Source organism: Rhynchophorus ferrugineus, unplaced genomic scaffold (genome assembly GCF_030347505.1).
Source record: "Rhynchophorus ferrugineus isolate W39M unplaced genomic scaffold, kcgeb_rfMv2 rfM1, whole genome shotgun sequence".
NCBI classification, from domain to species: Eukaryota; Metazoa; Arthropoda; class Insecta; order Coleoptera; family Curculionidae; genus Rhynchophorus; species Rhynchophorus ferrugineus.
The window spans coordinates 80,327,284-80,351,480 of record NW_027472580.1 but is presented as its reverse complement, the minus strand read 5'-3'; the positions used below and the strand labels follow the sequence as shown (position 1 = coordinate 80,351,480).

Genomic DNA, 24,197 nt, shown 5'->3' with positions numbered 1-24,197 from the left:
TAATTGTTATAACGACATGTATAGTACAGGGGATAGATAATATAATAAATATGGTACATCTTTTGCATGTTTGAAAGCAGTAGAGTTGTTTAAAGTTTCATGATCAACAGTATCGACGATAATGATAGCATATACAAAACATGGTAAAACATCATCGACGAGGAGGAACAGTGGGCAGCAATATCGTGGTACTCTGCTATGACTAGTATGTTGCTATCCAAATACCGCCTTATTCCAAGATGATAATGTGCAGCCAAAACGGCTCAGCCTTATTTCACATTAAATTCATCAACATATTTCCTGAACCATTATAGAAAGTTTTACGTCCGAATGTGAGATTTTAGAATCTAACATCATTGGACCAATTGGCGGATTTTTTTGGCACAATGATACAGCATTCCTTTGGTATCTATTCAAATATTCTACGAATTCATTAAGAATTGCTGTTGTTTTAAAAACAAATGTAAATGGTGGTTCAACATCTTATTAATAAATAAATATTGTGTGTTTGTCAGGTGTTCATATTACTTTGTTCATTCCCTATAAATACATAAATATATACACGCCCTTATTAAACTAGTATCAACATTATGAGATAATCTTACATTTTTATATATAATTCAGTAATTCCGAACACTCCATTAATCACCCTTAGTTTAATAATTAATAACAGGGGATTAATGGGACTCTAGCGGTTATATAATTAATTGAGCATTGATGATTACGTCAGTAATCAAGACTGTAACAAGCTGTTGATGAAAAATGTAAGACACTGTTTTTATTATAAACAATTAATAAAGCACAATGTAGCTTTTAATGTTAAAATTTCTTGGAAAACAAAGACAAATATCGATAAAAAGTTTTTGTAACTAACGAAATCTGATACTGTTCTGTTAACGTTATATTTAGTTGAATAATACGGTCACTGTTATTGGAAAGAAATCCTGCTAGATGGAGCGATGTCTGTAATTTCGCGCCAAATAGATTTTTTTCTTAACATAACCTTGAACCGCTAGTCAGTTTTTAGCCTCGTTTCGAAACACAGACCGGCAAAAAAAAAGTTTAACCTGACTTGCTACGTTAGAAACTCGACGAAAAAAACCGTGAATATGAGTCGCGCTCCGTCCCCGAAGAGAACAATAAACGAAATTGACACATTTCGTTTCTAGACAAATTTAATTAGCAATAAGCGGTTTCCCATTCAGCGTTTTTTTTTGTTTCGCCATCGCCGATACAAAACAAAAATCCCGAAATCTTTCGGTTTGTTTTTTTTCCTGCAAGTTCGGTTCGCTTGCAGTGTCTCCGTCACCGAGCCGGAGTTTTCCACGAATCGATCGTTAGCCATTTTTTTATATCCGTTCTTTTCTCGGTCTTTCACATCGAATTCGCTCTTCACGCAACGTTTGCTCGCCAGTTTCAGACGCCTCGACTTTGCGGTTTTTCGCGGTGCTCCGGCAGATTTCAATTTTTTTTTCTCTTTCTCATCTCATCTGACAGTAACTGTTCTCGGATCAAATGGTGTCGGTGTTAGTCATCGACTGACTAGCACTCCATGAATCAAATATAAACAGCCTCTGGTTTTTATTGGCTATATGAACTAATTATAAAGTCCTCAATTGAACTATACATATTCATATATATGACAAATTGGTTTTATATCAACATGCTTTCTGAGAATTAATGTTGAATGACATTGTAATTTTTTGGTTTTACTTTGAATACAGTAATCTCTCCTTATCAGCAGGGGTTGGCTGTTCCCATAAGATACCAGCGGTTGATGAAACTGTGGTTGACGAGAGATCCATGTATCCATACGGATACACCCATGTACGGATTAAAAGGAGAAAAACATGTAATTTAGTTAGATTTATAGTTGAATTTATTTGTATTAATGAATATTAGGTGCTGATAAAAAAATAAAATAAGAAGAACACCTCTAGTGAGCAAGTTACAAAGTTACGAGTACTTAGAAAATATAAACTTAACTAAACAAAGTTTCTTTTTAAAAAAATAGGATTGTTGTTGGTTGTTTCATTATTTTCTTAATGAATTTGTGCGCTTCTCTATACAGCTGATTACTGATACAGTGAATGATCCGGGTCCAAGACCACGTCCTGCAGTTGATGATCAGATGACAAAATCTCATTTATCTTGTCTAAAGTTAAAGACGTAGTTGATTTTCCAGCTAATTCTTGAAAATTGTCATCTTCATCATCATATAAGAAACATCTGTTGGCTGAAGATCTTCTCCATGTATTTGATGCTTAACGTGTAAAATTTTAGTTCTTTGGCAATGCTGAGATATCGATAACAACTTCCGGTCATAGTTTTTCTCAGTCACTCACTGTAAGTTTGATAATGGTTATGCAATGAGCAATATCATATTGTTTTCAACTTTCGCTAACAGTCACCAAAAGATCTGCTTCCAAGCATTGTAAGATGCAACTAAAAGTGCATCTTAGGTAATATCGTTTAAATGCCGCTATCATACCCGGATATAATGAAAGCGAATTTATGTTCAAGGAGGGTAAAAATTCTATTTTCCGGATGTCCGGGCTCATTGTTAATAAGCAGAAGTGCCTTAAATGTTAGAGACTTTGAGGTCAAATATTGTTTAACACTAGACACAAAATAATTAGTAAACCAAGCTGTAAATAACGTCATCGTAACTCAAGCATTAGGATTTGTCTCCAGAACACAGACAGAGGGTCCTAATTTTTATTTTTCAAGAGCCCTGGTTTTAATGATTTGTAAACAAGCATTGACTTCTCAATAAAAAATCACCTGAGACGTTCAACAAAACAAGAGAGCTAATCTGTCCTTAGCTGCCTTAGACCTGAAAAGCCAAACCGCGGTTGGCGGGACCGCGTGTAACGAGAGATTCATATATAGGATATTATTAATATTATTTATTTTTGAATATTTTCTAATTAATATTACTACAGTTAGACAGTACTATTTTAAATTACAGATATTTGTTCTTTTTATAGTATATCATTAATTCATTATTATTAAAAATACTATGGTTTTAATAGAACGAGACAGGAAAAAAATAGGAAAATTAAAAGAAAAAGGAAAATATTCTTATTCTTAACATATTGTTTCGTTTCATTTTTTAAACAAATAGTAAAATAGCTCAAATCAATTCTAACATTATATAAGATTTTTATACATTAAAAATTACAACAATATTTCAATAAAGTTTAATTAAATTCAATCAATTAATTAACAATTAATTCTCTGCTTGGTTTCTAAATGAACAACTTAGACTTAAAATTAGTACATAATTTTGACTAGAAATGAAAATGAGTATTTTTTACACTAAATGCAACATTTACGCTGTACTATTGGTGGAGTCATAAGGACATAATAAGTTGTTAAAATTTGATGAAACTATTGTAACTGTAAAGTATTAGGAAAAATGAAGTACAAAAAATCTATACATATTACCAAATCTTTCAAAGGTACATTAGGGATCCATTGTTGAGATATTCAACTTTACTTTCCTATTTGGCTATCACATGTTTCAGTAAAAGCCAATAACCTATGTTCTAAGCAGTCTACGAAAATATTTAAAGAAACACTTAAAATCAAAAATATTTTTAACAAAAAAATTGAATCGGCTTCGAAAAATAATCAAACTTAGATTTTTAATACAAAAAAAACTATTTTAAAATAAAATATCTACATAGTAATCTTTGTAATAACTAAATAAATAAAAACGTTATTTACCCTATCTACTACACGTATTTTATATTCTACTATATACACACAATTTAGCTTAATACTTACGTAAACCTATTTATCTATTTGCAATAATATATTAATTATTTTAGCTACTACCGACTAACTACTTTGAAGTGCCGAACCCAAACGGTTATATTAATTTAGATTTGTTTTGTTGGTAATTTAATTTTTTGTTTTGGTAAAAATTTAAGTTTTATTATTTCTATATTTAATTTTTACTAAGTTCCTTATTTATTTTTTGATGTCTGTTCAATTTATTGTTAAAAATATTTTATTTTTCTCTTTTTAGTATTAGATATTTACTCAATAACTTAAGCAGTTATTATATTTAATATTACAATGGGTAGGCCAAGAAAAGGTGCAGCCCATATGAACAAAAATAGGAATAAAGCAAGAATGATAGAAAATAAGGAACGCTTCAGACCCGGGATCCGCTAACTAGCCTAATTGATTTGACAAATATTCTAAGTAAAGAATAACAAATAGTTATTGTCACTGCCGGGAATCGAGCCCGCGATTCAGCTGGAAAACTAAATGCTTTAACAGTTACGCCATAGAAACAGTTGTCTGCAATATTTCTACGAGGTCTTATTTGCTTACAGTTAGTGCCTAAAAAGCAAACTGAATGGCTTTTGCACTAAATAACTTCCGAGTTTCCATCACATCAGCTCAGCAATAACATTATGCACAAATATCTGATTATTTTTGATAAAAAATATGTGAACACTTTGTACGTGCCTTTGAAATTTGAGGGTTTCCCTCGATTTACCAAGGGACGAGGATGTTTTCATTCTCTAAACGGATGATCGTAAATTGACATAAAAAAATATTTCGCATTACTAAAATGTTAAATAATGTTAATTATATGTAAATGCCTAAGACACGCGAATTTTTTTCGCACAGACTATAAATTCGATCGAACAAAAAATGTTTACATCAAAATAGCAATTGTGTAATATTACAGTGAACGTATTCCAACCACATCGAATCATGTTTTGTACCTTGGAGCGTTGAGTTTAGATCGAACAAAAAAAACTGTTTATATATTAAAGCAGAAGAAATCCTACCAGCAACCTACACGAATCTAATGGAGCCGATCACAAAGTTTACCTCGTAAATCTCGATGGAAGATTATCCGTTGGAACTAGCTACTCGCCCACCAAAAGTAACTCTCCGAGCAGAGTGCGCGGGTGTCTATTTACACAGAAATTTAACGTGGAGTCCACCGTGAAACCAGTCATAACAAACGGAGACGCGTTAACGGCGGAAAACTCCAACTACCCGATCGCGTATCCGGTCCGCAGGGTAGAGCACGGACTGTGCGTGGGCTTCGCAAAGTTCCAGAAACGAGACCCCCGATCGTGTCGCACCGTCCGCGACGACTGCCACAATTTCGGCGTGCGTGTGCGTGTCCATTGGCCAAAAATGCGAACGGCGCGGACCATCTGCACCAGCGGTGCACCATCGCCATTAATATTCCCATAAATAAAATTGTTTATATAATTTGAATCGTTACTGGTGACGATTCCGATACACTAAAATATCCGTGAGACCGTTTGAAAGCATTTTATTGCATTGTAAACGTCAGTTCTTTATATATAACAATAAGAGGAGTATTATTAACGTCAGAGGACTTTTTATTAGTTTCAAGTGACTGCTATTTCCTGCCTAGTTCGCAGAGAGCAAAGAAATTATGCTTGATGTTTTCGTTTTATTTTCAATATACTCTCTATAGTTAACTCGGCTTCATTAGAGATATGATGTAAATGTGATAATTCTTGCCGTATCAACTAATACCCTATGCGGTGCATATCCAAGGTCAAATATATCTTTAGGGCGAATATGGGGAATAGCTTTCTCTTTATCGATAAACGTAAATTGCAAATTTCAGGGAGAAATCACATGGTAATATGTGAGACGATTACGCAAAAAGGATGTTGGTATAAATATAATATTTGTGTGAAAAAAACAAGTGTCGTTCTTCTTAAACTTCTTTATTCACAATAGTCTGAAAGATTAAATTCTATTTGATGAATAATCTTTGGCGAACACAGTTTTTGATGGAATTTACTGTTTTTAGGCCGCCTGCCGCTTTTAGGCCATTAATAGAATAGAATTTTTAAAAATTGTTTCAACGTTAGTTATATATTTATATTTTTCATATTTGGATATTTTGTGTATTCTGTTATGTTTTTCTATTTTGGAAAAAACTAAAGAAAAAAATATTTGATAGAAGAAATACGTTTGTAATAAATAATTAATGCATATTATTTTTATATATGTAGAACTCATACTAATATATTTCATGTATTATCTTTATTTTTAATATTTGTAACGATATGAATATTTGTATTATTCATCAATATAGCACCTTACAATATAGTACACCTTGTATGTTGGAAACACTGCTTCGTGAGTTTACAGTTTCTCTTGTAGTTTATATTTCTGTGTATTAGGCACTTTGTTCTACGACCGTTACCGTTAAAACAAATTATCGGCGAAAATTGTGATCTTTCATACTTCGAAAGAAGGTAAATCGTTGATGCTCGGTTAGCGGAAGCGTGAAAACATCTGAACACGAGCTACAGTATTCATGGTATATCGGCATATACGAATTATAGTAAAATATCATTGGCGAGGAGGAATAATGCTCCAAATGTATGGTGACCATACAACGTAAAACTACCGCAGCAAAAGTGATAGCAGAACTCAATACTCATTTGAGTAAATCTATCTCGACAAAAATATTACGACAGGAGCTCCACAAAACATCCACAAAATCCACAAATGACATTCATAGAAGGGCCCTGATTCTGAAATATTTTATAACGAAATTTTACGCTGAACATGGTGCAATTATCATAAAACCTGGACACTTTATGACTGGTAGAATGTGGTATGGTCCGATGAATCATCGTTTACACTGTTTCCTACGAACGGCCGGGTTTATGTAACTTCTTCCTGTTCAACTACAGTCAAGTAGGACGTTTCGTTATGATTTGGACGGCAATATCGTGGTATTCAAGTGATACGCTCATTCACATAACTGGCCGGATTACTGTGAATGAATATCTCGACATCCTCAATGATTTCTTACTATGACTAGCATATTGCTGCCAAATACTTCCAGTTTCCAAAATGATAATAAGCCCATACACAGAGCCACAAAGGTTCAGACTTAGTTTGAGGAGCGTCACAATATAAATCAGCATAATCGCCTCAACCTCAACATAATTGAACCGTCCTGGGGAGTTTTAGCACAGAGAATGCGGAGTAGGTTTCCACCTCCAATATCATTGAAGCATTTAGAATATGTATCATGCAGATATGAGGAGATCAACTGTATATTTAAATTATTTTCATGGAAGATGTCAAAATCTAGCGCCATTTATTTGGAAACAATTTTATACAAAACATTTTATTTACAGTAATATTACCAAATTAACCAAATCAAACCTTTTTAACTCTATTACATGCTTTCATACATTTTATGGTATAAGTGGGTAAATATTAAAAAAATTAAGAAATAAATCAACTCATTTAAAAATTGACATCAAATAGTGCCATAAAACAATGACGATAATTGTCTCAATGCGAATTTACCGTATAATTTGTATATTACATCACAAATTTTAGTCTAAGAAACAGGAAGATATTTAAACATTCTAACTTATACGTACCAATAATAAGCATTACTAATGTGCCAATTTAACACAATTTTCGGCAAGTTTTTATTTAACTGTCACAGTGGAAATCTATTATTAAAATATAAAATATAGCAAGAAGTTAATTTATATTTGATAGTTTTACTAAATAGACAATATACTATTTTTATTCTAATTTTAATTAAACTGTCGTCATTTCGCTCCTTTGTATATTATTTTTTTGTTCAGGCTCAAAATGATTTCTCTCGTACTTGTCATCAGATAGCCCAGGATATTACATTTGTATGGGTTTAATTCCAGTTCAAAACGCAATATTTTAGTTTAATTAGGAAGAGGCTTGACCCAGAAGTAGGTTATCAAGATAAACACTAAAAAGTTCTATCACAAGAAAAATCCGATGATGGAAGGAACAGGAGTATCCAGAGCCATCCTCTATCCACTCAAGATACTTATTCTGTATTGTTTGTTTCAGATTCAACGCTCTTGGCAGCGAAGCAAACAATCCTGGGATTCCACGTAAGTCATTAACATTATGTGATCTATTATTCAGCAGGTGATATAAAAAATGAAAATAAGATTTACTAAGTACTTGCAATAAAGCACAAGCCTGCACTTTATATAACCGATTTAGTATAAACATAAGTAGATTTATTAAATTTATTCGAACTTATTTATAACATTATATACGTTAACCTAAATAAATAAATGACTTTAAAATAAGTCATAAAATATTCATCGATGATTACTATATTCTCCCACAATTCTTGGTGCATTTCTAAGAATCAATCAGTTTCAAAGTACGAGTAATTCCATAAGATTGTGAATGAGAATTAAGTGAAACTCAATTAAGCCATATGGCATCTATTGTAAGATCTAATAGAAAGCGACAATCTAGTAAATCCTACCATGTAGTTGTGTAGTTTCGTTCTGTTTAAACAGCTCATAACTAACTGCAGTTGTTTTGTTATTTAACATTAACTAATTTAATACGTTGTTTCATATATAGCAATTATATAAAAATCAACAAGGATTATTTGTCTCCAGTAAAATTCGCTCCATAAGACTGTGAATGGGAATTAAGTGAAACTCAATTAAACCTTACGGCATAAACTGTAAGGTAAAAACAAACTGTAAACAGCTCATAACTAACTCCGGTTGATTTGTTATATTTAAAATAACTTTAACTAATTTAACGCGTTCTTTCAAATATAGCAATAATATAAAAATCAACAAGGATTAAAATGTGCTCCAATAAAATTTTAGTAATAATTATTTTTGAGCATAAAACACTACATTATTATAATTATTACGTTTTAATTAAGTTTTGAGATAAGAATAGGCATATATGGCTTATATATGCTAATATTACTTATATAGCCCGTCCAATAAAACAACCAATACACGTCGAATATATTGGCAATTGCAATTTGTAGAAATGTAAAATTTATTTAAACCCGGAGCCGATTTTTGCTTCCTATTTTATTTTAATTAAAAAGAAAGAGAATGCTGTCTGGTACGTTAAAACATGTAACCGAATGAGCTTATAAAATACGGTTTTGGGTTATTTCTAGTGGGCCATGTTGCCTAATGCCTGCAAAATTCTTCAAAATAATATTGATAATAATTATATGTTATAAACCGACAAAGGTTGTAAACTAATATGCCAAGTTCATGCGGTATCATTGCGACGTGCTGATATAACAAATTTTGATGACGTGTGTTTTCAGTTTTATTATGCGAGCTATAAGCAGAAATAAATTTCCGTACATACACGAAATATTGTTCTATAGTTTTATGGTAACTCTAAGTAGGGTCTTAAGTATATGCAGCATATTGATATTACAGTTATAGTGTTCTACATAACTATCATAGCCATTGCCATTTCTGATTATTTAATTATCGAACCAAGTTAATTATACTTTACGATACCTAATTTCTTTAGCGTCAAATAATGGTCAATTTTTAATTGTTACTTAATTGTTTTGATTTATTTTATCTATCTCTATTCTTATGAATTTATTATATACAAAAATAGACCTTATATTGTTAGATTCAAATATATATATATATATATATATATATATATATATATATATAACTGTATTTTAAACAATACAATTAAAACCCTCGGTATTAATTTCAATAATATTTTCATTTAGTCTAAAAAAGAAAAACGTGTATTGGCCTATATAAGCCAATTGATAATTTAATTGATATAATAATTGGCATACATATACCTCTTAATAATTTTTAATCACAATGATCAATATTTGGTTTATTCTAGACAAAATGTATAAGTAAACTATTTTCAAAACTATTATATATATATCAAAAGTTACGACATAAGCGGCTAATATTTAATAATCACATGTAGGGAGTGTGCTACTTCCACGTATTATGTAGATTTATCACAATATCCATGCCTACTAGGCAAATTGTGAACAGTAATATCAAGCAAAATAAAGAATGAACCTTTCTTATCCCATAAATAGGAGGTAAAATATCAGTTTAATGCAATATCCTCTGGTAAGGTTTTACAAGACACACAACAGAAGTAATTGATTGGTATTCGCACGAACACAACTGTAATAGTTATTATACATTCGTATCTGCATTTCAGTAAAATTAAAAACGCAATATTTAACCGTTCGTAGGACTTAAAAATGCATATTTAAATCGCGAGAACGTATCGATACAGTATATACATCTTGAAATGCCAAGGTCGTTGCAGATTGCATGTGTTTTTTTTGTTTCTAATCAACCAACTGCTAATACAATTTCGATGTGGCTGCACATTTCTTGTTTTTTTAATTTGCAAATCTTGGGTTATTATTTAGGTTATTTAGACTTGCATTCGGTCATATTGTTCTTCAGAAGATTTAAAGACTACATGACAAAAATGAAAATGGCTGGAGTGAATCCTATCAAACTTATTAAGTGATTAATACAACGAATTGCTCTAAATGAATATTTTAATCTCTAAATTTTAATGTCAAATCATGAGTCAAAAATGGCATACATTTGGTTGAGGAATTTTAGAACATGCCAACAAAAATTCTTTTTAAGGAAAAACATATTAATTGCATTTTTAATGTTATATCTCACAGGTTATTTCTAAAACTATATTCGTGTCAAAATGGTGCCATTAGGCTTTAGTTTTTTCGATGTCCTATAGCTGGAGAATAAGTGTGAGTAAGAGTGTACTTTATGTTTATGAATGTAATTGTAAATGTCTTTACGCAATAGCAGAAAGTCCGACAAGGAATATAACCATCCCAGTCACGCCAGTAGTCAGGTTGGGTAAGACCGGATGTCTCCTGGGAAGGTCTCTAAGGTGGTTACTGGCGAGTCGGTAGGCTTAATATGGAGGACCGTGATTCGAAGCTCACATTAAACTGTAGGTCTAGTCTAGATAAACCCTCGTTCATAAAAAGAATACCTTAAAATATTTTTAAAAAATAGCATTATGATAAATGATATAAGCAAATAATACAAATATAAATGAAATAATGTAAATGCAAAAAAAATTATAAATATTAATAAAACACTGTAGAATAATAAATATAAAACAAAACAAATACATTATGTTTCAATAAGCTTTTCAAAGGATGATATCGTATTTCTCATTGGAAAATATTTTTTCTACATTCAAGTAGAATATAGTAATGGTTGTGGCGCATTCTCCACACCGAGGACCTTTTAAAGGATTTAAAGGTAGTAGAAGATTTCATTTCCAACAACTTATTTTCCTCCAAAGTCCCAGCTTAGTTGGTCGAGCTTCTTAAACAGTTTAAAAGTATGAGCGTTCAAAAACCAATAGGCAAAATAACTATATACCGTTATTGAACCATTAAGCTTTCCTTTGACATAGTCGGCACCGCTCGTTTCCTTTTGTACCAGAATGAGTTGGCTTTTGGATGAAAGAGACAGAATAAATCTTTAATGAAATAAACTTATCAACTATAACCATACTTAGAGGGTGTTTGGACTAGATATAGATGAAGCTAACATTCTGAAGGTAACACATGAAGTCATTTAATTTTTCTTATATTGTTGCATTATGTTGAACGAATTCAGGAGCGCTAAGGAAATCTGCCACCACGCTGGTCTTGCTCTGTACTTGCGTACTGTACTTTACTGTACTTAGCGTGAAACCATCGATATATATGAAATGTCGATATCAGTATTATCATTTTCTAATTTGAGAATTGATATATATTGGGAATCTTCGGAAATTAATGGTACACCATATATCTTTAAACATGCATATAAAACCACAGGTCAGCATTGTTGGAAGACTTAAATAAAACAAGAGGGTCCAACTAAATTTATAATAAGGTTCTTACAAGAAGTGTTTATTACCTAATATTAAACTAGTACCTCAGCTAGATTTCACCCAATGAATTTGTTCCAAATGTTTGCTCCAAGTGAAAAACATGATTGGAAAGTGGGTCTTGAACATCTCTTGAACACAATATAGGTTAACGTTTAACAATAGAGCGCGGCTAAATGGATAATAATTTCAAAACCCTGGATTATGTGCATATATTCGTAGATTACTTTATCACCTAAAACCAACTTAGCAATATTAAATTTGAATTTTAATTTGATATGAACTAACATCACCTGTTAATGTTTATTTTTGAACAACAAATAAAATATTCTGATCTAATAGTTCTAACTTTTATCAAGTATAATTAACTGGAGTAACCTAATATTATAGTATTTATTTATTATTATTTATTTTTCTAAACCACTCTTACGGATTTTCGAGTATTTAATTGACGTATGACGCAAAAAATGCAGACTTCCCTATTGCCCGCAATGGTCTTCATTTAATGGTTGTGACAGAGTTTTGGCGCTGACCATCTGTATACGCTTCGTCCGGCCGTAGTGCAGATCAGTTGGCGGCAGGCTGCACGCACGAATAACCTTGCTACACCGACTAATTTTGGATGTCGGGGTCATAAAGGTAATAAATTTATTGTCAGATCCCTATTTTTCGAGCGGTCAGACGAACTGCAGGCCATGGAACGGCGGCAAGCTTAACTAGATCGTAAAAATTGAATTTCCTCATTTTCTGTGACATTTTCTAACTTCAATAAATATCTATTGATATTGTACATTGTTACTAGTAGTTGTCAACTAACCTACAATTTGTCCGTACAATAGCTTAAATCTAGGTATATAGCTGAGATCCTAACTTCTGTGTCCCGCTGTGGTGTTATCCAAGAAAACACTTTGATAATAACATGAGAATTTCAATTCCAGTTCTTTTCTTTAATTTTTAACATATTCCTTCCAGCGAAGTTGGGTATCAAGAGTCATTCCGATATACTTAGCTGTGTTGCTATAAGGAGTGATAGTATTATTTACTTTTATTGGTTGGTCTGAATATAGGTAAACTGTACACGTACTTTCCTTAATTTTTATTTTCTAGATTTGGGTCAAATTATTAATATTGTAATAGGCCTGTTGTAATTTTTCAGTTCCTTCATCGCTATTGTCTCCAACAACAAGATTAGCGGTAGTTAGCCATTTTGATATTTTCCATTTTTGATATATCACACGGGAAAGTGGGTTTTCTCCTTTTTGACTCCAAACATTCTGGCTGTGACGTGAGATTTTAATAATTCAGTTTAGCTTTGGTAACATTTTCTGTAGCTTATGTAGGAGGCTGTCGTGTTAAACCATATCGAAGACTTGTGCACGTCTAAAATTATAGCTCAATATACTTTTCTACCTTCATAAGCTTTTTCAATGACATCTAGAATATAGAATAACTATGCACCTGAACAATTGTTGAATATTTTTTGTGTTTATATTAGGGTTTTTCTCTTTCTAACGGCCTAGGAGCGATTCGGATTTTATTTAGGTCGACTGCGATCTATCGACTCTTATATATCTTAGATTATAGTCTCTAATATTAATAGGCGTCGCGAGACTACAAGTATTCCAGATGCGACAGGTTTAAAACCCTGCTATGTTAACCTAGAACTACAGCCAAGGACTGATTTTCTCACTTATTTTTTTCTACTTTTTTTTATTTCGTATTATAAACGCTAAACTACAACCTTTCCTACATTTTATCAGAAAACAGAGGGAAGTTATGATTTTCCAGGACCATGTTAATGATCATTTTTAAATATTTTACTTTCCTTGTATAATTAATATACAGAAAGACAAACAATGAAATTTTGGAACAACTGGTATTAGAAAAATATCTGTATAATAAACTGACTATATTGTTCGTCGAAATGTTCTTTATATCAAATTTAATGTTCCATCCAACTGCATCAGATAGGCTGTCAAACTTTGTGAAATCATTATATTTATTAAACAAATATTCGAAACTAATACTGTAAAAGCTTAATTGGCAGAGTATCTGGAACTCTCTATTTTTGGATTATTAAAAATAATTAAAAGGTTTTATCGAACATGTGAACGTCTACTTAAATAGGTTATGTTCACTGAGTTTTCAAATTATATACGAAAAAATATATTTACAGTCCACACTAAATTTCAGTAATACAAGTTTGAAGAAAATGATAAGTATTTAAGAGAAAAAATACTATGAAAATATTTTTTTTAAGTGACGAAGCCCGTTTTCATTTAGAACTTATATATAATGCGAAAAATCAGGAGTATTGCGAATATTGGGCCGTTACCAAAATGAAATATTAAAAAGTATTATCACACTCCAATGGTAATTATAACTGATTTTTTTTTCTAATACATTAAAATTTGAACACTTCTCATTAGACATGCCGTACAAATAGTTATATAAAATGTCGACATCGACAATCGACAAAAATATCAAGAATACGATTGTAAAATAATGTATACTCCATAATAAACTCCATACTCACTCCAGCTTAAAACATATAGTTTATTATATAAAATATTTCACTTTCACAGATCTTTCACCATATTGAACCTATTGAAGCTAATATTGATAAAATTCACACCATAGAAGAGGATAAATACGTTTTAATAAATAAATGAAATATTAAAAAGTATTATCACACTCCAATGGTAATTATAACTGATTTTTTTTCTAATACATTAAAATTTGAACACTTATTAGACATGCCGTACAAATAGTTATATAAAATGTCGACATCAACAATCGACAAAAATATCAAGAATACGATTGTAAAATAATGTATACTCCATAATAAACTCTATACTCACTCTAGCTTAAAAGGTATAGTTTGTTATATAAAATATGTCACTTTCACAGATCTTTCGCCATATTGAACCTATTGAAGCTAATATTAATAAAATTCACACCATAGAAGAGGATAAATACGTTTTAATAAATAAATGAAATATTAAAAAGTATTATCACACTCCAATGGTAATTATAACTGATTTTCTTTCTAATACATTAAAATTTGAACACTTATTAGACACAATTATTAGAACACTCATTAGACATGCCGTACAAATAGTTATATAAAATGTCGACATCGACAATCGACAAAAATATCAAGAATACGATTGTAAAATAATGTATACTCCATAATAAACTCTATACTCACTCTAGCTTAAAAGGTATAGTTTGTTATATAAAATATGTCACTTTCACAGATCTTTCGCCATATTGAACCTATTGAAGCTAATATTGATAAAATCCACACCATAGAAGAGGATAAATACGTTTTAATAAATAAATGAAATATTAAAAAGTATTATCACACTCCAATGGTAATTAAAACTGATTTTTTTTCTAATACATTAAAATTTGAACACTTATTAGACACAATTATTAGAACACTCATTAGACATGCCGTACAAATAGTTATATAAAATGTCGACATCGACAATCGACAAAAATATCAAGAATACGATTGTAAAATAATGTATACTCCATAATAAACTCTATACTCACTCTAGCTTAAAAGGTATAGTTTGTTATATAAAATATGTCACTTTCACAGATCTTTCGCCATATTGAACCTATTGAAGCTAATATTGATAAAATCCACACCATAGAAGAGGATAAATACGTTTTAATAAATAAATGAAAATTAAAATCCCCTATTTTGTTTATGGTAATAATCAATTCTTCTTGATAAAGAATATCAAATTAAGCTAATCAATTAACTACGAATTATTACTAAAAAACTTAGGAAGCTTGACTGAGAGAGGGTCTACATGCCTCATATAACTCAGATTTACCACCGTCCGAATATCATTAGTTACGGTCTCTGCAGAATTCGCTTAATGGATTACTATTGACGTCAAAGGAGGCCTGTGAAAGTCACTTATCTCAGTTCCTCGCCCAAAAAAAAAAAAACAAACATTTTACACGAAATTTATATATGGAATAATAGCTCTACCTGAAAAAAAAAAGACTAAAGGTCATTGACCAAAATGAACGATAATATCTAATAGAAACAATTTAAAAATAATTAATAATTAATTACCGAAATCAGACGTAATATGTTTCAAATTAAATATATTAGGTTAGAAAAAATCTAATAAAGATTCAATAAAAAGCTGATTTGTTAGTGTTTATTATCTTCCTTTCAATATTTGACATCAGTTCGACATTCAACAATTCTTTTCAGTTGTTCCAAAATTGTTTTCAAATCATTAAAATAAATTAACATGGAACAATATCATAAGAATTACATTATTTAAACTGAAGGCTAAATTTGCTCAAAATATATTAACTAGAAGAATAAACACTCGTTTATTTGAGATGTGAGACGTAGTTAAATCTGGGAAATGGATATTGCAATAGGTGGATATTATAACAAATCGTACTTGTTAGGATACATTAAAAATCATCGTGGTACAAAATATATGAGTATTCTCAATATTGCTTGGGACGTCTTGAGTAGGGCTGTGTCTTATCTATAACCAAACTTCTGATATCGGCATAGTATTAGTCTTCGAAACATAAAATATACTCTGTATTAGTTATTAAAATAAGGGGTAATGTTCCTAAGTTTTATATTAAGCTATATATACAATACATATGTATATATAGTAAAAATGACTTTAAAAAAACAGTAAGAACATGACATTAATTTACGAAACATTTAGAGGAGGTAAAAAGAAAAATACAGCATAATACTAAATGTTTCTATTATATTCATTTATATATTTTAAAATTTAATATTAATTTTAAATTATAAATTAGAGGATATAAAGCCACTAACCTTAAACTATGCCATAAACTATTTACTAAATTACCACATATTTGAATATACAATACTACAAATCTATTATATATAAATAAAATTCATAATATACAAATAAAATTAAGAACTTTCTTGTAGACACACTCCTTTATATTTCTCACACTAATTACTAATTAATAACAATACAATAATAGTTACACAATAAAATATATCATATATATATATATATATATATATATATATATATATATATATATATATATATATATATATATACCTTTCAACTATTTTCTTTTATTTCTGCTTAAGTCTGTTTTTCTCTTCTTTGATATTTTGGCAGATTACTTTTTCTTATCAACAAATCATACAGCTGTAGCAAGTACAATCCTTTTCTAAATACATACCTTTTCAGGATTAATGGTTGCAATATTTTCATGCACTTCTGCAAAGCCCATAAACTGGATGATTAATTGAAATTACTTGAATATATAGTTCTCCATTACCTTGTCAAATGTTATTCTGGGATTCATATTGGCTACTTCTATTTGATTCAATATTGAGTCTTATAACGTTCTTAAGAAAAAAAAACTTATATAGACAGACTCAAATTAATTTTTTGCCTGTAACCCTTCTTGACTTATCGTAATCGTATCGATACGTATCGATAATAATCATATCGATAATATTATGGAAAATACTACCTTGAAGATAACCTTATACAGTGGTATATAAGCTTCTTGACCTCTTGTTTTCTAAGAAATTATTTAAGCAATTTTTTTTATCCTGTGGCTTTCAAAACCTTACAAATTCTTAAAATATAGATTAGATTGTTTAAAATCTATATTGATGCTGACATAAGCTGCTGCCGAAATTCAGTATGTATGGATACTAAAATCATTAAATTGGAGACACAGAGAAGGCAGATGGTCCTTCTTGTTATCGGCTTCAGTTGTGCGGCAAGCTCATGGTGAAATCTTTCTTTCTCTTCCTACCAAGTATGTCATATTACAAACTTGACACATTAATTTACTTTCACTGCAAAATTTAAGTCATTTAATTAATTTATCCTATTTGTAACAACTGAAACTAAACCTACCTTTGACTCTCCATATGTGTAATCCTGTTATAACGCTAAAATGTTAAACTAAAGGGCTTTCCTTTTAAGTAAAAAGGAACATCACAATATATATAAATTTTGAAAAGGCATATCAAAAGCGTTAATAATTAAACAAATAAATGCCAAACGTTCAATCAAAGCAATACGGTACGTACATCGCCAGTTCTTTTGAGAAACGCTTGGCTTGCAATACCATGGAGTGTTGCCAAATCTAAGGGCAAGACTATATATTGTACTAAATGCTAAAAAACGTATCTACTCTATTTTTTTTTCAAAACAAAATATAAAATTTAATGTTAGAAAGTCTTGATATATGATTTTTCTAAAATAAAATACATCCATAAAGCAAATAACCTCGCTGTAAATTTGGCAACATCGAATTTTAGCATTTTGGCTAGCGGCGAGTAAATTGCGCCGACGAATATACGAATATTTCCGAAAGTAGCCGAATCTCCGGACCACGATGTTTTTTAATGTATACTGTACTTGTTTCGATACCTTGCCCGTAAATCAGGACTTTTCTAAAGAATTTTTTACATTCAGGTGCCTCAAACGGTTATAACAACATTATAAGATTTTTTATTAGCTTATTTTATTGTTGGATGTACAGGTGTAGGTCAAGATAATATGAACACTTAATATTTTTTATTAATAAATTTTTGATTTTCCACCATTTGCTTTTAAACTGCTTTATTCACACAAAACACTAAATTCTTCGCAGAATAGATTCGTAAAGTCTCCAAACAGTTCAACGAAATGCGTACCAAAACATCCTCAAATTATTTCAGTGATATTCGATTCGGAAATCTACTCCTCACTCTCTGCTCCCTCTCTCTGTAATATAGCAATGTTTGACAGTAATATACTAATCATAGTGAAAAGAATTCCACGATATTACGGACCAAAATTATAATGGAACCTTCTCCATGCTTGTCTGCCGGAAGTATTTAGTCCAGATCGTAGATTTATTTTGGGATTCTCTATACATGATACCGAATCATTTTAAATAGTCTTTGGTTCCTTGGTTAATATGGGGTTTCGTACACTATTCATCTTCCTCCATGATGTTTTGCCGCTAACCGAACACCAACAATTTGCGCTCTTCGAAGTCTAAGGCATAACATGACTCATGTTGGCCGATATCTCAACCCTTAACCAAAATAACCCGAATTTCAACATTTGAATGTGGATTGACAACGTTGAACTCATATCCATTCATAGTGCCAAAACAATGCACAGAAACATTTTAATCCTTTTTGAAGTCATATTCAGATATAATTTTGTTTCATCGTACGAAAATTTAGGATTATAAATAGTCTTATGCATAGAAAGAATTGTGGCCCAACGTCAAAATATTACTCACCCTTTAATTGATCAGCTTTTAAATCAAATATTATATTTTTGCTACGATTTTTGGCTTTCGTGTACTAGATATTAGATATTGTTCACAGAGATTATAACAGAAAACGACAAAACTTATTGAATAACCTAACATATATTAAATAAAGATATGAACTAACGAACAAACGAACTAATAAGATATCTAAACTTTGTAAAAATGGATGGTGCTGCATTGTATACATATTTCTGGATATTTTTCAACTGTCTGTAATGAAATTATATCTAATAGTAATTATAATAATACATAAATATAAATACTCGTTCATATTCTATATTTAGATATGAAACAACAGAATCTAACTTTGATATCTCAATAACAAGTTTTTCCCTAATTCCTACTATATTGACATTTCATAAATTATTGCCGTTCAATTAAATACTACACGAGCGATGTCGTAATATCCCTAAACCAAAACCAAACTATTATCTAAGAAACAGTCAGTTCGCAATTAATTCTCAATATTTTGTATATAAATTAATTTATTGAATAACGTGGTGATTATATATAACCAACAACAACGTATATTTACGCCTTCTTGACATGTTTATCGGACTTTATGATTAACATTAAAATTTTAACACAACAAAAATAATTTCAAGTCTTGATTGGTAGTTCTTTTCATCTCGAGCCCCGTAATTATCGAATCGAAAAACATAACTATAACATTTCGTGAGTCTATTGTAGATTTATCAGACTGGTTTCTTAACCTTGTGGTGCTCTAAAGTAAGAGAAAAAACAGTGACGTGGAACCACACGTACGACTTCGTGTCTAATACATAAACTATTATTCAGTGTCTGGCTCCGAACAACAACCACAAAAAAAATAATCAGAAATAGTCGGAAAAATACGATTCAAAAACGAAAACAACTAGAAAAAAACGCACGAAAGACAAAACGTTCAATTGCCGGGGGATAAAACCGCGCCAACAGTAACGAGTCGACGATGGTATTTTTTTATCTGTTCATTTTTTGTTCACAATAGAAGGCTGCTGTATCTAACAGTGCTTTTGCCTTTGAACGTCTTGAGCCCTCATTAGTATGCATAATAACATTTTTATTGTTGATGTAGGTTCTTCTTTTTCTCCTCTCGATACAATCTTGAAGCAAACCGAAGTTTTTAGACGTGCCTATATAAATTGTTAATCGAAGAAATAATTAAATGGAGGAAAAACCCTACTTCTTGTATCTGCCTTATTAATTCACTATTTACTATGTGCATTTTTATTCTATTTTTGTTGTCCAACCGGATGATTAAAATAGCAAGAAGAAGAAACTTTTGAAAATATATTGTTATTTAGGTTAAATTGTTCAAAGAATCTAGAGGTTTTTATAGGTATTCATATACTTTGTTAGTTGAGGAAATAATAGAAATTGCTATTTCTTATCCAAGATTGACTAATTGAATATTTACTACGTACATTCCCATAATTTTTTGTTTTCTTACAGCCATTTGATACATTGTATTGCTTCTTGTTTAAAATCATTAATTGAATATTTGCTATGTGTATTCCTATTCTTTTTTATTCCGGCAGTTTGTTTATTTTAATAAGTTGTACTACCCTAGATGTCTTTTTATTTTCTCTTGAGCTATTCCAGAATTATTTCAACCATTGGGAAAAAAATGTTGCCATAGAATGCTATAATAACCATTATACTGAGAACTAGTAAACACATAACAAATATCCCAAATGGTATGAGAGTTATGCGTTCATATAATTTAATTTAGTGGCTATCTACCTGTTCCTTTGCATAACATTTTACAAATTTCCAAAATATTAAATTAATAAAACCTACCTAAAAATTACTTCAAGGGAGAAATTGATATGAATTAAGGAATTAATTTTTGCCCTCCCAAATTATTTACAATATCCACTACAAAAAAATGTGGCCTAGTTACATAATTCTCGTATCTAAAATAGTGTTTATATACAAAATTTTCCAATCAATTGAGTAGTTTCTGAAAAAAAATAAGATTTTTTTTATTATTTAATTAATATATTGTTACTAGTCGTTTCCGTCTAACCTACAATTTGTCTTTATGCTAACTTAAATCTAGGTATATAACTAGGAGGGCCCATCGGCCCTAACTCAGTCTCTGGTGAAATAATGTTTATACATGTCACTGGTGAATTTTTTAATATATGCACCTCACTACACAACACTACACAAGATCAGATGGTCTTATTCTTTTGAGTCTCTGTCCTGTTCTGGTGGTATCCAAAAGTTGCAATATTTCAATATTAGTATGAGAATGGAGTCTTTCCTCATGGCCCCTTCTTGTTGATTCTCTTGATTTCTTGACTGACTGTGGGTATCTGAAGATCTCGATGTACGTAATCAGTCCAATAGTATTTGGGTGCACCCACAATACCTCTCAGGATTTTGGAAGGATGTTCCTTCCAACGAAGTTTTGCATCGAGATTCATTCCGAGATATTTAGCGTTGTTGCTACATGGAGTGTTATTTAATGTTATTGGTGCTTGTACAGTCTGTTTATAGGTGAACTGCACATGTACAGATTTACTTTCATTAATTCTTATTTTCCAAGCTTGTGTCCAATTATTTATATTGTCACTTGCCTGTTGAAATTTTCTTGAGGCTTGTCTCTGACAGCTATAATCGCAGTATCATCAGCAAATTTAGCCATCGTAATATTTTCCATTTGTGGTATATCACAAGTGTAAAGTAGATAAAGCATTGGTCCCAGTACACTTGCTTGTGGTACACCTGCTTTAGCTTCTTTTATTGTAGAGTAAGCTTCTTCTTGCTTGACTCTAAACATTCTGGTTGTATTGTATGATTTTAATAGTTCGATGTGTTGTTTTGATAGCATTTTCTGTAGTTTATGAACGAGGTCTTCATGCCAAACCTTATTGAAGGCTTGTGCCACATCTAAGAATATAGCTGAGCATACTTTTTGACTTTCGTAAGCTTTTTCAATAACATCTGTTATTCTGTGGGCTTGGTGAATTGTTGAGTGTTTGTTAATATACCCAAACTGGTGTGTTAGTATTAGGTTTTTCCCTCTATGATCAGTTTTATTCTTTTCAACAGGATTTTTTCAAAAACCTTAGATATTACTGGCAGCAGTGATATAGGTCTATAGGATTTTATTTCGTTTGGTGACTTCCCAGGTTTTGGGATCATTATAATTTCCGCCATCTTCCAAATGTCTGGGACATGTTTTAATCTAAATGCTGTATTGATCAAGTTGGTGAGTTTTATAATTCCATTTCTTGGTAGTTTTTGCAGTAATTCTCTTGTTATTAAATACAACGACAACCTAAACAAACTTGAGACGAATGTATCAGGGAGATATTGAAGAGGAATATCCTCTATGACAAAAAAACAAACATATTGAGCATAAGAAAATACAATACAAACAATCGGACATTTGGTTAAACTCTTGACTAAAAAATAAAGCGAAATTATAAAAGATTTTTTTTTGTTGTCGTATTTTAGTCTCCTTTTTATCAACTAGGATTTATCTGCGCTGAAATTAACGTGAGTTCTAACCCACGGTACTCGGTATTAATCTACCAACTAGTGAGTGACTAACTTAATGGTTATCCCAGAAGATAGCCGGTTTTACCTACCCTAGTTACTGACATGACTAGGATAGGTAACACTACGCCAAACAACCATTTTTACCAACTTTAAAACACGATTAATCATGAAATTTTCAAGAAATGAAAAAAAACTGTTTACTTCGTGTTACAAACCCAAAATTACTTTCTTATCAATTCCAATACATTTACACAACATTTTTAATACAAATCCCATCACGATATAATGTTTATTCATATACTTTAATTTTATCCCAACCAATGAGATATTTTCTTCCTCCACCAAATTATAAAAAATACTTCTACTTCTCTGTTATTTCGTTTAAAAAGTATTTTATTCGCTTTTAAATAAGGCAAGTTTGTAATGTAAACGCCGTTTTTTATAATTTTATTTGATTTTCGACTACTTGGTCACACGTTTATATAAAACATTCACGTTGTGTCTTATTAGTGCTGGTAAATGCGCATTGAATACTCATCTTCAATAGGTGCTAAAGTTCGGAAAAAATCGAGCAAAATATATATTCTATGGTGTATTTTCTATTCTACTAAGAAGTGACTTAAACCGTTATTACGCAAAATTGACGACCGGGGAATTTTACAGATTGTCTAACTGTAAAATAATCAGTACATTAGAAACAATAATAAAAATATTCACAAAAACTTCTCTAAAATATAATAAACATGGGGTATACCTATAAAAAGCGATCATAAAATAAAATATACCAATATTATTAATATAGAACAGTTAAAAAGGTTATTAATAATGTTTTAAATGATTTTTATTCAAGAACTGTATTGGGTGCATTGACACCAAATCGCTCCTTCAAATCAAGGTACCAAATTATTTTTTTGATTATATGTTTTGTTGAAATTTGCAATATAACGGTATGTTGGATAACTTTTCGAAGAACGGTTAAGATCAAAAGCAACAGATCGACCCAGCAACGCATCTATTAACTTAGAAGAAAGTGTATTGGTTAAAACTTTATATTTGCTCGTTATATTTTTTAAAATTTATTTCAATTTAGATGTAAAATCCTTTCCCCTTTTGCAATAATATAAGTGTAGGAAATAAATGTATGACAGCGTATTTCGGGTCATTTTTTTCAATTTTTTTAACAAATTATATATATATATATATATATATATATAGAGAGAGAGAGAGAGAGAGATAGAGAGAGAGAGAGGGAGAGAGACAGAGAGAGAAAAGCTTTTGAAAGTTAAAGCAGCAGTAGAGGTAAATTTACGGCAGTAATTAATTGAAACAACTATCTCAGCATCATATTGCAATCCTTCATCAGCTTTATATGTGTCATTTTCGGCTTGTTGCTGTTCTTTTTGAGCTTACGGTAATATTAAGCTTGCTTAGAATGGTTAAAATACTAAAATTTCCTTCCTTAAATAAGTTTGCAGCCAAATGTTCAGAGACCTCAACGATTTTTAAACTAGAATACAAATGTTTCGGGGCCAAGCGCCGAACTGTTGAATTAAAGCTTTTATCTTCATTTTGAGTATGACCGCCTAAACATCTCTCAAGTAAGT

At 30.8% G+C, this 24,197-nt stretch overlaps 1 protein-coding gene and 1 long non-coding RNA gene across 11 annotated transcripts in view; one reads left to right on the top strand and one right to left on the bottom strand.

Moving 5' to 3' along the window:
• Window positions 1-24,197, bottom strand: part of LOC143190838 (uncharacterized) — a 144,661-nt gene that overhangs the window by 87,905 nt on the left and 32,559 nt on the right. Inside the window, exon 1 of one of the 10 annotated variants that reach the window (XM_076395539.1) lies at window positions 4,858-5,048. The exons of 8 other annotated variants lie outside the window; for them this stretch is intronic. The gene's annotated coding sequence lies outside the window, so the exon portion shown is untranslated. Of the gene's footprint in view, window positions 1-4,857; window positions 5,049-24,197 lie in introns of those variants that run through there. One more of the 10 variants, XM_076395479.1, reaches the window with a different exon arrangement.
• LOC143190964 (uncharacterized) overlaps window positions 7,874-24,197 on the top strand; it is a 257,772-nt gene continuing 241,448 nt past the window's right edge. Inside the window, exon 1 of the long non-coding RNA XR_013004362.1 lies at window positions 7,874-7,928. This is a non-coding gene — a long non-coding RNA (uncharacterized LOC143190964). The remainder of the gene's footprint in view (window positions 7,929-24,197) is intronic.